Raw genomic sequence first — 15371 nt, forward strand, 5'->3', positions numbered from 1 at the left:
TAAGAACAAAGAGGTTTTAATTTAGTCTGGGTAGTTTGATTCCATATATAGAGTTTGAGTGCCATCTTCCTGAGTGAATTACTTCTTTAAGAGATATTACATTCAACACCATAGAATCACATAATCACAGAATGGCAGGGGTTCAAGGGACCTCTTGACGTTGTCTTGTCCACCCTCCCTGCTCAAGCAGGCTCACCCAGAGCAGGGGGCACAGGACCACATCCAGGCAGGTTTTGAATGTCTCCAGGGAAGGAGACTCCACAACCTCTCTGGGCAACGTGTTTCAGTGTTTCACCACCCTCATTGTAAAAATTTTTTTCCTTATATCCAGTAATAACCTCTATCATTCCACATTGAATTTCAGGTACCCTATATTTTTTAATGACCAAATATAGAAATTTACAAAATAGTGTATGAAAAATGCTACAGTTATATTAAAATAAAACTTTTCACCTGCAAAAGAACAGGCATTTTCCACCAGCATCAGTATTTTATACTAGATGAATTTCGTATTTCCTGCTAATAGAAGAAAAAAGCAGTAGATACTTGCTTGATTTTGCAGCTGTGGACAGGAAATTCAATGTTTGGTTCAATTTAATATACCGCAGACTTTAAAATAAATGTACAGTGCACCTTTATGGCACTTCAAATAATAACCTTAAAATAATTTAGTTACATAATTGGTAAAAGTGGCTGTAATGGAGATAAAGAGATGGGTTATTGCTCCTCACCAAGGTAAAGTCTGTTTCTCGGATGAGACTGCTTCAAAAGAAGAAATGTCTGGTGACATTAAGAAAAATAAAAAATAATGTAACTATGCAATTTAAAGCTTTCAGCTCCCAGCTGTAGAGGAAATGTGCATCAGATCAGTCAGTAAATCATTTGATGCTTGAGACACAAAAGCAGAGTTGACAATTCTGAAAAGCCTCATGGAGCACTAACGCAGCCTTCTCTGGCTGCTCCTGCTCATCCAGCTTTAGGAGTTTGTTTGTGTGTGGCTGCTTGTGCAGTTGAGCACTGGCCATGAGTATGACCCTTGTACTATCACCTACAAACATCACAACAGAGGCTGCGGTCCACCTACCCATAACCCCCTATCTATCTCCTTCTTGTGGATAGACGAAACCGCTCTTTAAAGTGTTTGCCTCAGGAATCCCATACGATCTCCAAAAGCAAAGCATCAGAATATTCATGTAAATGAAAGGAACTTGTATCTCAGATCCACAGCTTTTGTTTCTAAATATTCAAAGCAAAAGTTAAGCTTCAGAATACCCATGTATCAGTAAGAAATATTACACCTTTTTCAGGGGGAATAATTTCAACATTTTCAAGTGGTTTTGCCTACTGACTTCAGTTTCAGAGACAGTTAATAACTGACAAACTGGCCAATTACTTGGATTCCAGACTATGAATTGAGGGTACAGATCTTAGGCATCTGAATATAATTTTTATCCATTTACCATTATACACAGTAAGTCATTAAATCGGTCATCTTAAAAATTTCATATTAGGGGATTCACATACTAAACAGATACTTGAACACTGATATCAGTTTGTTCTCAAATTACGTTTTCTATGTTTTATAGACGTAGCGATGTTATACTATGGTCATAGCCAATCCCTCAGCTTTACTTTATTATCTTAATTGCATTTGACCTAGAAAATCCATTTCCTATTGCACAGTTGTTCTTCATCTATAGCTATCTGAAAACTGATGTGAACTTTTGTTTTTATGTTTCATCAAGAAGAAGAATCAAATGAGCTGGTGGCCAATTCCTTCCAATATGTTCCAGACATCAGCTTTGTTATGATACCTTAAATTATAATAAAATATATACCTAGGATGTCCATGGCAGAAAACAGCTGACTTAAAATAATTCTTAATAACACACCAATGAGCTTCTCATTGTGGGTGACAATGTATGTCCATACACATTACTCGGTTTTATCCAGTAACAGAACAAGAAGCAATGGGTGAAATTCCATCTGAACATAAGAAAAGAGTTTATTATTGTGAGTGTGGTTGAACACTGGAACAGGTTGCTTAGAGAGGTTGTGAAGTCTACATTTAGATATTCAAAACCAAGTGAACTGCGGCCTCAAGTAAACTGCTCTACTTGACCCTCCTTGAGCTAGGGTTTGGAATAGACGATCTCCAGATGTGTCTGTCAACCTCAGCCATTCTGTGCAGAAAGAATCATGGTCGACCATGTGGATCCAACCAATTAAACAGATCCACTCTTTATGGTGGCTTCCAGTATGTGAAAACTATTCAGTACATCAGAAGTTGTGTTAAGTAAAAAATAGTCTTAAAAATCACACTCGAAAAAGACTTTCTAAACTTTTGTCCAAAGAGTATGTAAAAGTATCCTGCACCTCAAAGGTGATCGGAATATGACAAAAGGAATGTTTTAGAAATACTTTATGACCTCTGCTTTCATCCCCAGTTTTGGCTGACAGTCTGAGCTGAGGAACCAGCCTTGGGCTGTGTCTCCCCAGGGAGAGAGAGGGGTGCTTTGTCACTTTTACTAACAAGCCATCACTTCTAACAAAACATTGTTTACACAGCATGACAGCAAGCCATGCCTTCACTTAGCAAAAAACAGGGACTGGCAAACCTTTGTGTTAGGAATTGCAGGTAGTTGTTTACAGGATGGCCAGGGGAAGCTGAAAAGTGGATGACCAGGTACTGCCGTGGTTCCTTCTCTCTTGTCTCTTGCCTCTCCTGGTGAGAGAGGGGACTGTAGCAGATCTCCCTTTCCCCCCTGCCACCTTCCCCTGCCACTGCATTGCTGTAGGGCCCTCAAAGGTCACCCTGAGAACTCATAATGAAAGTAAAACGCCGAGTTCCTCCAAGTTCCTTACAGCTCTCACATTGCCAAACCTCATTCTGACTCTTCAAATATTTCTTGATTTAATTTTTTAATCTTCCCATTCCTTCTCACCACTATCAAACTCTCAAAAGACAACACTGATTTTCCAGATATAAACACAACCATCCATAAAACTTTGAGGTGAGCTAATTCAAGACATAAAATATGGCATAGTTTAAATCCTATTATAAAACTTATGAGCATTATCTGTTAGCTACTATAAGAGTAGCTCTAAAGAGTCTTTATGAGCATTTGTCATTAAGGAAAGTATACGACTGTCCGCAAACAAACTCCTTCTTCTGGGCACAAGATATTCAAAAGGGAGCACGCTGACTCCCACTCAGTTTGATCATGGACGGCTGAACAGTGATAACAAGAGCACCTTCCCTTGAACAGCTTATGGTGGATTCATGGCCCAGTGTGATGGTCTGCTCCAGGGAATGGCGCTTTTTCAGTCATCCTGTTTACTTGTGATCTTTACAACGAATGATTAAAATATGAACAAAGAGACTTCCTTTAAGAGGAGTTAAAAGGAGACTTCTCAGATGCTTTCAAGAGTGACAATGATAAAACAGGCTCTTCAAAACTATTAATATCTGGAGGCAGAGTGTGCATATAATCCTTTGCAGACCTAGCAGGCTCCAAGGGGGCTGCCAAATGCTGGCTTGCACCAGTATTTGAAAGTTTTTCCTCATTAAAGTTTTATGTAAATTGAGCAAAGTCCAGCTTCACGGCTTGGTCCTAATAAATCTAGTCCTACTGATTGTTGAATAACTTTCCAGAACAGGTGAAAACAGATTAAGATCACCTCCCTTGATAAGTCAGCACATTAAATATTACTGGTAGTTTTTCCTGACTTCCTTTGTTTCTCAAACAGATTAAAATAATTTCTGAAGATGAGACAAAGTCTTACAGAAATGGACAGGATGATACTATTGCTGTATTATATCAGGATTATGGATATGAAGGTAAATGGTAAATATAGAGGTTGATTTCAAAATATTCCCATGAAAGGTTGGACCAGATGATCTTTGGAGGTCCCTTCCAACCTGGGCTGTTCTATGATTCTATTCTACTAATATTTTACCTTTAACTGCATAGGCTTAAATTTTACTGGTAAACAATACAAGAATAGTCACACAGTTTTATTTTTTTGGAAAAGTCTTTGATATCCATTATTGTCTGCAGACAATATAGACAAACACAGATATAAAAATGTATCAATACCTATCTCTAGATACAGATATATACATCTAAATATAGATAAATTGTTAACAGATAAACCCAGTTGAATCCCTCAGGTCAGGTGAAGCCTCTCTGAGGAGCAGAAAACTTTGCTTGTACCTTGATGTTGTGATTGAGAATTTCTATTGGGGTTATTGAAAATTTGGCTGCTTTGCTCATTCTTTTGCAAAAAGATAGTGACAGCCGTATCTATCTTCTTATGTTAAAAGGCTGATCCAAAATATTGAGAGAACTGAAGTCAGAGTACTTAAAGGACAGCTAAGTTACATGCTTCCCCAAATTCTCTGAAGGAATTGTAAATTTTTTACCAGAATGGAGGGCCAAATTGGGGTTGCTCTTATTCACGGCTTTTGCTTTACCTATTGAACTGTCTTTATCTCAATCCACGAGTTTTCTCACTTATACTCTTCTGATTCTCTCCCCATCCCACCGGGTGGGGTGGGGGTGTGGGGCGTGGGAGCGAGCGGCTGTGTGGGGCTTAGTTGCTGACCAGGGCTAAACCATGACAGTCCTTTTTGGCACCCAACATGGGGCTCGAAGGATTTGAGATAATGACAGACTGGATTGGAATGTGCTGGATTGAATTTATAGCTGTTTAGCTATTAATCAGCTGGCTTTTGTGCTTGCTGTGGGGCTTGCTTGCCTCACTATGTATTAGAGTCTAGTGCTCATTAGTGGCTGCTGTTTGCTTTTGCTGCTTGCTGCACTGCCATGACTGGGAACATTCTGATAACAGCCATGGCGATGCGCCTGGGCTGGCAGATGGCCAGGACATCTCTGCTGTTTCTGTGCTGCTGTACTGGACAGGCTGGAACTGCAGTGTAACTTGAGCCAAAGGGACTGTGACCTGTGCATGAGTCCATGTGGGAGCAGGACACCCTGAAGTGTCTGTGGCTGTAGTTATGTCTGTACCACAGCAGCAATACCTCTGAAGGGATTGTAGCCCGACGATATGTTCATGCTGGAGAAGGTACACCTCGAAGCATCTGTGGCTGTGGATAAGTCCATCCTGCAGCAGGTACACCTTGAAGCATCAGTGGCTGTGCATGAGGTCATGCTGGAGCACCCCAAAGCACGTGGCCATGGATAAGGCCTTGACAGAGCAGGTAAGCACCTGGAGGGGCTGCAGCCATGTTGGAGGAGGTTCACTTCTGGAGGGACTGTGGCTGTGGGTAAGGCAATGCTAGAGGCATGGTGGTCCATGGAGAAGGGCACGCTGGAAGAGGTGCACCTCAAAGCAACTGTGGCTGTGGGTAAGTCTATGCTGCAGCAGGTGTGCCTCTGGAGAGACTCTGGCGCATAGATGGGGCTCCACTTGGAGCAGGTACGCCCCTAAGGGGCTGCTGTCTGTGGACAAATCCAAGCTGGAGCAGGGAGAAGGGGAGTTCATTGCAGTGTTAAAACCTATAACCTGGCCCAAAGGGAGCAGGGGTGGAGATTGTAATGGACGTACCTTTAACTTGTTGTAACCTGTGATTTGCGTTTCATGTTATAGGAGTTACTGTAGCAGGAACTACCTGAACCAATGGAAGACAAGCCTGACAAGCAGCAGTGCAAGTGCAGCAGTGACCCGACCTGAGCTGGCTTTGCTGCCCAGTAACTCCATGCAACACACCACCTCTCCTGTCCCGAGTGACCGCTGGAATAGATGGAGCCCAAAGTCATGGACTAGATTAACTCAGTGGATATTTTGTGGACATTTATGGACATTTTAAAGACTTTTTACAGGGGCGGTCCATAGGCTAAGGGAAAGATAGTTGTGTGTTATATCAGAGGATGGGAAAGGGGGTGGTGGTTAATGAGTTTGTATTGCATAGTGTGGGACCTGAGCATGACATAAATCATATGAAATATGGGGTGGATACTGTCCAGCTTTTATCTGGGATAGAGTTGATTTTCTTCATAGTAGCTATTATGGGGCTATGTCTTGCGTTTGTGCTAGAAACGGTGTTGAACAGTGAACACCTGCCTGCCGATGGGAAGGAGTGAATGAATTCCTTGGTTTGCTTTGCTTGTGTGCATGGCTTTTGCTTTACCTATTAAACTGTCTTCATCTGAGCCCACAAGTTTCCTCACTTTTACTCTTCTGAGTGCGGGGGCGGGAGGGGGAAGTGAGTAAGCAGCTGTGTGGTGTTTTGTTTAGTTGCTGACTGGGGCTAAAATGACAGCTTTCTACAGAAATTCCCTATTTCCTACTCTTTGGCTTTCTCATTTTCATCAAAACCATAAACATTTTGACTGATGTCTAAAAAATTCCCTAAAATGTTGGAACCGATCTCATGCAAAGCCCCAAACTACTGTGTGTTCTCTGTAATAAAATGACACCAAATCAGTTAGCAAAGTCAACTAATTACTTAGAATCTCTGAACAACATTTTTTCTATTAGTATATAAACTTTTGAATGGTCAGTACCTTCGAGACCCTAGTAGCTGTATGAAAACTGTGGACACTGTTTTTTCATAACTTCATCAGCTAGTGAAGTTTGGATCCAGTTTTTTGAAAGAAAGTTAAATTAAGTTTCTTGTAACTCAGAAAACCTACTCTCTTTCTTCCTCCCACATGCAAAACCCGCAACATCAAAAGCTCATGATAACTTCTTAGGTAAGCCATTTATTCACTCCATGTTCTCACTGCAAGGGATCACATATTAGAAATTTGTTGACAATAAGTGAAACACCTTGTACTCTACCAGAAATAAATCAAGATGAGATGATTATGAAGTCACGCATGATGGAGATTCCATTAAATCTCCAGGTTTTCATTTTTCATTCAGTCTTTACCACTACAAACACAGAGCCACCTAAAGGTCACCCAAGTAATAATAATGATTGCATTGGGAAGGTAAATCGAGTACTCTTTGGTACCCTTTTCTTCTACAGACAGTGAAGTTGAGAGACACCGGATTTAAAACTGATAACATAAATACTTTTTATATGCCCAACAAATCTGCAGAGCTCAAAGCTAAAAAATAGAAATTAGGCCAAGAACTTAATGTGGTCAGGTATTTTTAACATTTTCTGATCAGAGAAAGTTGAAATAGGGGTTGAGATGTAACAGTTGGTCTGATTACACTGTCTCACTGACAAGCTGTTTCATGTTAGTCTAATAATGTTTTTTTCACAGTCTTCTAAGGTGTCAAGCACCAGTTATTTTCAGAGACAGGCTGTGGGGACATGCAGTGTCATAATGTGAGCAGCTTGCAGGTTTATGATTGGAGGGGGGGTTGTTCCTTTTTCTCTCTCTGTTTACCTATACCCTGCCTCTTCTTTTGTCATCCTTTCCCGTTTTCAGATTTTCCTTCTGTTTCCACTTTTTTTAAGTCCTAGTTCCTCTTTCTTCATGCTATTTTCCAAAATGGAAAGAAAACCCTAGTCTTTTTGCTCAACCTCAGAGAAAGGTATTTGTTTTGTAAGCCAGCCAGGATGGCCTGCTCCTCGACGGGAGTACGAAATCACAGATGGCAAATTCTACTCTTGTTGCATAAATCCCACTGCATAGGCTAAAACCTAAGAACTATTCATATAAAAATTATGTGGCTTAATTCTGGAACTGGAATCTAAACATAAACATTTTGCCATGCAAAAAAGCTGGCAAAATCAGATCTATGCCTTTGTTAACCATTGTCATTGAACAAGTAATTCACATTGTCACATATTTTTATTTTCCAACTAAATGTTACTAAAGATATTATAAAAAACATAATTAATAGGGATTTTGAACCAACACTGAACTTATTCCATTGTGGTTTAGTATAAACTAAATGTTTGAAAAAATGCATAAATTCTATTTTTTCCCCAGTTTTTCTGGTTTTGTAGCTTTTCATAGATTTTCTATTATGCTGAAAATTATTATGAACAATATTCAGCTACTCGTTTAATTTTAAATTACTTATTAATGTACTAATATTTTTCAGTTGAAATATATTTTGTTCAATTGCAGTCATGAATAAAACAACACTGGCATTCACTTGTAACAAATTTACTTAGAATAAGTTTCCTTATTCTTTTTTTGTTTGTGTGGAGCATTATTTTGTTGCAATTGCATGAACAGTATCTAGACATTTTTTATTATTATTTTACCCTAGGAATGTACACAATTTTTAAAACCAATCTAACATTTCTTAAAGACAAGTAACCAAAACAGTTAAACGATGATAGCATGCTAACAATTAAAATTCAATGTCTCTATTTTTACTTCATTAAACTAAAGTGGATATCCTGAAATATAACTTACTTTCGGTTTTACATCACTCAAGTATTTTTAAAATTCCTGTCTTAAATTTCATTCATTGTAGAAAGTATTCCTAAGAATAAATATCATTATAACCTTCTTTTTTAAATCTAGGTCTTCATAGTTTTTGAGCCATTACTTTTTAAATTAAAAATTTTGTGTTACTTTGCTGAAGTAGTATAATAAGTTAGCAAAAGTTAACAACTGAGATTTGATTCTGGAAGAACTTAACAAATATTCATTATACTGAAGATAGAGAAATGACAGCTAGCCCTGTTTGGAGTAGAATTAATTCCATTTTCAATCCTTTTGTTTCTTTCAGATATGCATATTATTATTCTGGAATAGGAGCTGATGTTCTTATTGCTGCCTGTATTCAAGTTTCAATTCGGACACTGACTGCTGGATGGCAAATAAAAAGGATCAGGCAAGAATTTGTTGATGCTGTAATGAGACAGGAGTTTGGATGGTTTAACATAAATGATGTGGGTGAACTCAACACTAGACTTGTGGAGTAAGTATTAAATATGACTTAATTACCAAAGAAATATTAATTCTATTTATTGAAAATCAGTTGTAATAGTTCCCTCAGAGCAGTACCTTTGCCCTCTTCGATGGACTCCATGACAACTACACCAAAATAACCCAATAATATCAGTAAAAATAAACAAACACTTCATTGTACATGAGCACCCTGCTATAACTTAATCTGTAGCTTATCGTGTGTTGGGAGCACAAATGTTCCTGTGGTTGTCAGGAAACTAATTGTCCTGACACAAACCAGAACTGCCTGATGCTGGTGGTGCAAGTAATTCTAAGTGTAAGGGATCTTAGTCAGCTCCTCTGGCTTTCCAAAACTATGGAAGTATAGAAGAACTGAAATTCCACATAATTTTTTGGCAGCAGATAACATGCATTTAACTAGTTAATATATTTTATGTAATGGAAGCATTGTCATGATGCCCTTCATCAGATTTCTACCTTGGAAGTCAAATGTGGATGCTTTTATAAATCTTTATAATAAAACAAAGTAGATAGGAAATTTTTACAATAAATTAAGAATTCTTAGACATCAGAACGACACTTGAGCTTGTTCTGGTTTTGTTTGAATGGGAGAATTAAAATATTTTGCTTCTTCACAGGTAATTTCTGCATTCTCTAACAAAGAGCTAACTGCATAAGCAAGAGCAGGAGCTATTGCAGAGGAACTTCTGGCAGCAGTTCAAACTGTGGTAGCATTTGGAGGATAGAAAAAAAGAAATTGGAAGGTAAGAATAAAGTTTCCATGTGTTGGCTGTTTTTATAATAGTGACTAAAGAGATTTTGAATTTTTTTATATCTTTGCTGCTGATTTTTTGTATTTTCTCTACTTTTAAATTAGCTTCAAAAAGCATCGTAAAACATGCAGAGATTCAGTCCCTTTCCTAAAGAGAATATGTTCTTACAGGCCTCATAAACCCAGTGAAAGTTATAAGCAAAAAAGATAGGCACGTGGCAAAAAAAAGGATAACGCTAATGTCACAAACCAAGGTCATGCACATGTCTTTATGTGTATTATACTATGGAACATCATTCTTGCCACCTTTTTGATCTTTTATCTAAAGATAGCCAGCATGACCACAAATACTTGCAGGAGTTTTTGAAACTCAAAGTTTGGTAACACTTGTGTCATCTGTGGAAAATACACACCATTCCCTGACTTGCTTCTCCGTTTATGCTCCAGCTGCCATTGCTGCCTGGCTCAGATGGCTGAAAGAAGTTCTTTGGTATCTACATCTCACTTCTCAGTTCACCCCAGCATCTATCTTTGGTTGCCCAGTGCTGTTCATCACCCTCATACCTCTCTTCACCTCTTTTTCCTACTCCTCCTCTCCTGGTTTCAGCTGGGATAGAGGTAAATTTCTCCGTAGTAGCTAGTGTGGGGCTATGTTTTGGATTTTTGCTGGAAACAGCAGTGATAATGTGGAGATGTTTTAGTTGCTGCTAAGTAGTGCTTACACTGGTCAAGGACTTTTTCAGCTCCCCGAGCTCTGCCGGGTGCACAAGAAGCTGGGAGGGGACACAGCCGGGACAGCTGACCCCAACTGACCAACGGGATATTCCATACCATATGACGTCATTCTCAGTATATGAAGTTGGGGGAAGAAGAAGGAGGGGGGGACGTTTGGAGTGACGGCATTTGTCTTCCCAATTAACTGTTAAATGTGCTGGAGCCCTGCTTTCCTGGAGGCGGCGAAACACCTGCCTGCTGATGGGAAGGAGTGAATGAATTCCTTGTTTTGCTTCTGCGCGCAGTTTTTCCTTTACCTATTAAACTTTCTTTATCTCAAACCATGAGTTGCCTCACTTTTACTTTTCAGTATCTTGAACATCTTTGGGTAGTTAAGATATTTGGTGGTATTGCTTTGGCAGACAGTGTCAGTTCTGTCTAAGGTTAATAAGCAATTTAAGAATATAATCCCGAGATCTGCCCCAGGCTCGATAACTATGCGTGGCAGGGTATGTGGGATACTATGGGCAAATGCCTAAGACAGTGGGCACCCCCAGTGTATTGGGACTTCACCCCTGAACAAGTGCAGAATCCTGAAAAATTAGTAGAATATTTGGAGGAAGTATGTTGTCACCCAGGTGATTCTGGAGAGATACAAATCACTGCAATGTGCTGGGGCGTGGCTCATGCCTATCGAGCCCTATTTAACACTATTCAGTACCCCAAAAGGGGAGGAGAAGGTCTCTGGACCTAAAAAGACAAAGACAAGGAAAGCAACAAGTGCTGCGGCCACTCAAACCGCCATGACAGACACTGCAGCTACTCAAACCCCAGTGACAAGCGTTGCAGCTAAATCAGAGGACCAATCCGTGCCAGCATCAGGCACCCATATACTCAAGAAGAAATCTTGGAAGAGAAAGTCAACTCGTTTAGAAAGAGATTAGGAAGAACCAGGGCCATCACAAGAAGAGGAGGAGGAAGAGGAAGAATGTGTACCAGAAATGGAAACTACCTGATCCCAATCCTTAAGTGAGATGCGGGATATATGGAAAGATTTCAGGTGTCGTTCAGGTGACCACAATATCACCTGGCTTCTCCGATGCTGGGATAATGGAGCCAGTAGTCTGGAATTAGAGGGGAAGGAAACCAAACAACTGGGATCCCTCTCTAGGGAAGGGGGCATTGACAAAACAATTGGAAAAGGGACACAAGCCTCTGGAGGCAACTCCTGTCCAGAGTGACGGAAAGGTACCCCTTCAAAGAAGATGTTATGTATCGCCTAGGAAAATGGACAACCATGGAGAAAGGTATCCAGTACCTAAGGGAATTAGCTGTGTTTGAGGTGATTGATGGTGGCCTGGATGATCAACAGTCATCCAAAGATCCAGATGAAGCCCAGTGCACACAGCCCATGTGGCAGAAGTTTGTACGGAGCACACCATCCTCGTATGCAAACTCATTGGCAGGAATGTCCTGGAAAGAGGACAAGGCACCAACAGTGGTAGATGTGATTGATAGACTCTGGGATTACGAAACAAATATCTCCTCCTCCCTCATCCCTGCTGTGGAGAAACTATCCCGAGAGGTCCAGCAACTCAAGGAAGATATGTCCTACTCCCCACCTCTACAGAGTAGTGTCTCAGCTGTTAGGAATAAGCATCCTTTTGCTCAAAGGAGGGGATACACACCATGGGCCACCCTATGGTTCTACCTGCGTGACCATAGAGAGGACATGAGGAGGTGGGATGGCAAGCCTACCTCGACCCTAGAGGCACGGGTACGTGAGCTGCAAGGGAAAACAATCACTCAGGGGGATTCTTCCAGGAAAGCTGCTGCTTCAGTTTCCAGTGAGCAGGTCCCCAGACAGAGGAGCAGAAGCGCTGATTTTCATTCTGATCTTAATAGAGAGACTCTTGATTCACATTTACAGGAAGTGAGTGATGAACATTATGATCAGGACTAGAGGGGCCCTGCCTCCAGCCAGGTGGAGGAAAGGGACAACCGGGTTTACTTGACTGTGTGGCTCCCATGGCCTGGCACATCTGACCCACTGGCGTATAAAGCTTTAGTGGACACTGGTGCACAGTGCACCCTCATACCATCAAACTGTATATGGGCAGAACCCATCAGTATTGATGGAGTGACAGGGGGATCCCAAGAGCTAACTGCATTGGAGGCTGAAGTGAGCCTAACTGGGAATAAGTGGCAAAAGCACCCCAATGCGCCTGGCCCAGAGGCTCCGTGCATCCTTGGCATAGACTGCCTCAGGAGAGGGTATTTCAAGGACCCAAAAGGGTACAAGTGGGCTTTTGGTGTAGCTACCTTGGAGACAGAGGAAATTAAACAGCTGTCTACCTTGCCTGGTCTCTCGAAGGACCATCCTGTTGTGGGGTTGCTGAGGATCAAAGAACAACAGGTGCCGATCACCACTACAACGGTGCACCAGCGGCAATATCGCACCAACCGAGGCTCCCTGATTCCCATCCATGAGCTCATTCATCGACTGGAGAGCCAAGGGAGTGATCAGTAAGACCTGCTGACCCTTTAACAGTCCCATATGGCCAGTGCAGAAATCTAACGGCGAGCGGAGGCTAACGGTAGAGTATCGTGGCCTGAACGAAGTCACGCCGCCACTGAGTGCTGCTGTGCCAGACATGCTAGAACTTCAGTACAAACTGGAGTCAAAGGCAGCAATCGTGGCTCGGGGACCGGTAGCGTCGTCCGGCAGGTGGTGACCGGCTGTATTATTTGTGTTTCTTATTTTTTTTCCTTTTCCATATTACTATATTACCATTATTGTCATTATTATAATAATCATTATTATAATTATTATTTTATTATCATTATTAAACTGTGCTTATCTCAACCCACACGGTCTTTGCTTTTCCAAATTCTCTCCCCCATCCCACAGGGTGGGGGGAGTGACCGAGCGGCTGCGTGGTGTTTAGTTGCCAACGGAGGCTGAACCATGACACACCTTAAAGCACTGTTTACCAGCTGCTTCCTGCCTTGAGTGCACTAAGTGTGATGTCCCAGAAGTGGGAAGGACCTCCTATGTTACTGGGACCATGTCCTGCTAGTGCAGTAAACAAATGTATCATCTAATTCCCTTGGTAATAAGCATAAAATCCCCATCTTAAAGCCAGGTAAGCTTTTTAACTCTACTGCTGCAGGGAGGCTATTCTAGTGCTTGACTGTCTGAAGACTAGACATCTCTTTCCAGCAAAGTGTATGCATAGTTCCAGTATATTAAATTGTTACTGTACCAGCACTGAACATTTGCTTTTGTAGTTCCCTCCAATGGGTACACTTTCCTGTGCTGTTTATAGAAATAAATAAGAGACTATCTCAGGTGGCATTTTGCTAGGACAACCCAATTAAGTTATTTCAGTTTTCTCATACAGTATAGATTTGCCATTTTACTGGTCATCTTTTATTTTACATAATTATGGTTCATCTACTTCTCTTATTATTACCTTCCAATATCATGTATCTAATTCTGTAGGACGTTTTCATATTCTTTTGTCCTGATTCTCTCACTGGCCCTCTGTACTGATCTTCTCAGTTTTGTACCATCAGGAAATTTCATTATCCTGAGTATTTTTTACATGCCCAAGTCACTAAAATAAGTAAAACCGATAAATGCTAAGGCTGATTGAAGAATTCATGTTGTCAATTGCTTTGGGTATTATAGCTCTCTGCCCAACACTTCTGTCTTGCTTCAAACATTTCTTTACCTTACCATTCTTTTATTACTTCACAACTACTGTTTAATTATTAACTTATCCTATGGCTTTAGAACAAATCGGCGTTATATAGTCCCAATGGATTAGCTTTACTGTGTCTTTCCTCTCTAGAAAAGACATTATTGAAGAAAGTAATTGGGTTAATCCTTCGCTTTCATAACACGACACATTTAATTTCTTGTCATTTTGCATGATTTTATTTTATTTCTGTTTATTTCTGACTTTATTACTTTCTTCAAGCTTGGTTTACAAGATTTATGTGCTGCTTTTGCCATGCTACAAGCTTGTAATTTCTCAGGTTACTGTTTCTTTTTTAATACTCCAGTCCTGTGACTCTATTCACAATTTGAAAATAATCACTAAAAGTCTTTACTACTGAACCACTCTTATGTTATGTTTGCTGGTTTATTCAGTACTCTGGAATAAAGAGTACATGATCACCATGAGAGGTACATTCTTTCCTTACTGCTTTTCCTTTCAGGTTGGATGTGGTAGTTAAAATACCCAAATTCACATTGGCCATCCTGCTTTTGGCATCGTGCACATTGGTGCGGGTTTTTTTTGTACTGAAAGTTGAGGCTGAGCTACCGATTTGGAGCTATCCCTAGTGCAATTATCACCTCAATGCTTTTTAATGTCTAAGACCCATGAAATGGAAAACCTTTGTTGCAGACCTCTTTTGTGTGTGCTTCTCTGCAATTATTGTTGATTCAACCTGCAATCATTTATCAACTAGCTTTATCTTAATAGCTTTAAACTAATTCTAAAAAAAAAAAAAAGTCCTTTTGTTTGTTCAGTGACTATTTAAAAAAGAAACTTCTCAGCTATCACTTCCCAAAGCACAGGGGTCACACAGCTATTGCTGGCATTTGAGTCTTTAGTCTGTATTTATGATGTGTCTTCTCACAGTCACATGCTTCTGACTGAATTGTTCTCTCTGTCCATGTCCAAATCCAGTCTAGACTATCAGATACAGACACCATCCCGGTATCTTTTGCATTCATCACCCAGGAGACTTTGACATAAATTGATCCCATTTTCTCCATATCACCATTTCTCCTTTCTTTACAATATACTGCAACACTCATGCAACAGTTATGCCATCCTTGTTACCTTTATTTCTGATCCAATACCAGAATTTTCTTTCTCCTGTTATTGATTGTTCTACCCTTTCAATATTACTGTACTTTCACTAATCCTCTTGTACATCAGAACTGGTTTTAGAATTTATGTAAGACTCTCCCAACTCTTACACTTTATTTCCTCAGAAAACTTATCCTTAATCCT

At 40.3% G+C, this 15371-nt stretch overlaps 1 pseudogene; it reads left to right on the forward strand.

Moving 5' to 3' along the window:
* The first annotated feature begins 5309 nt into the window (after positions 1–5309).
* LOC104042126 (phosphatidylcholine translocator ABCB4-like) overlaps positions 5310–15371 on the forward strand; it is a 36380-nt pseudogene continuing 26318 nt past the window's right edge.

The sequence above is a fragment of the Phalacrocorax carbo genome, chromosome 2 (genome assembly GCF_963921805.1).
Source record: "Phalacrocorax carbo chromosome 2, bPhaCar2.1, whole genome shotgun sequence".
NCBI classification, from domain to species: domain Eukaryota; kingdom Metazoa; phylum Chordata; class Aves; order Suliformes; family Phalacrocoracidae; genus Phalacrocorax; species Phalacrocorax carbo.